The 640-nt window shown below is 69.1% G+C and overlaps 1 protein-coding gene across 1 annotated transcript in view; it reads left to right on the top strand.

Annotated features, from left to right (window-relative positions):
* The window catches only part of NTN3 (netrin 3), a gene marked incomplete at its 5' end in the record, with an annotated part of 3,698 nt that overhangs the window by 2,392 nt on the left and 666 nt on the right, over positions 1 to 640 (top strand). The gene's annotated exons all lie outside the window — the stretch shown is intronic.

The raw sequence follows: 640 nt of genomic DNA, 5'->3' as shown, positions 1-640 counted from the left end.
GGACCGGGCGGGGCCCTTCTTCCACCTCTAGGCGTGCGTTCACTCCGTGCCTTCGCCTGCCGAGGAGCCTTGGATCGCGTCGCACGTGCAGCCATTCGGGCTCCCGCCTCGTCCCCCCGGGCACTCCCGCGGCGCCTCTCGTCTGCGTCCCGGAGGGATGCGACAGACGCTGCGACGCCCCGCCCCCGACACAGAGGCGTGTGACAGCCCCAAAGAGCTGCTCGGAGGCTCTTTGGGCAGATGTCATCCGCAGAGGACTCTCCCGTTTCCCACTCTCCAGCCGGCTGCCCGCCCCCTGGGCCACTGTATACCCAGAAGGCCGCGATCCCCTCGTGATGCCAGGACCTCTCGGGGGCCTGAGAACATCCAAGGGATTCTGTATTCCGCGCCCCCCAACACATGCACACGCAGCGATCCGCCGGAGAGCTCTCTGGCTTCTCCGAAAGGCACTGTGGGGCCACTCCGGATGTTTGCGAACCCCCGACTCCACAGCCCGGACAGTGACTCCCCGCCTCCTGCCAGGACCGGCGCAGCGCGCTGAGGCTCCTCCCAGCGAAGACGGCGGCCTCTGGTCCCCTCTGCGGCTAGGCGTCTGCCACCGTGTTCGAGCTGCGTCTCTGCGGGGGCCCCCGCCTCTGGC

The sequence above is a fragment of the Carlito syrichta genome, unplaced genomic scaffold, assembly GCF_000164805.1.
Source record: "Carlito syrichta isolate Samal-C Ts95f unplaced genomic scaffold, Tarsius_syrichta-2.0.1 Scaffold138851, whole genome shotgun sequence".
Classification (NCBI taxonomy): Eukaryota; Metazoa; Chordata; class Mammalia; order Primates; family Tarsiidae; genus Carlito; species Carlito syrichta.
The sequence above is the reverse complement of the archived record's forward strand: the minus strand, read 5'-3'. Positions and strand labels throughout refer to the sequence as shown.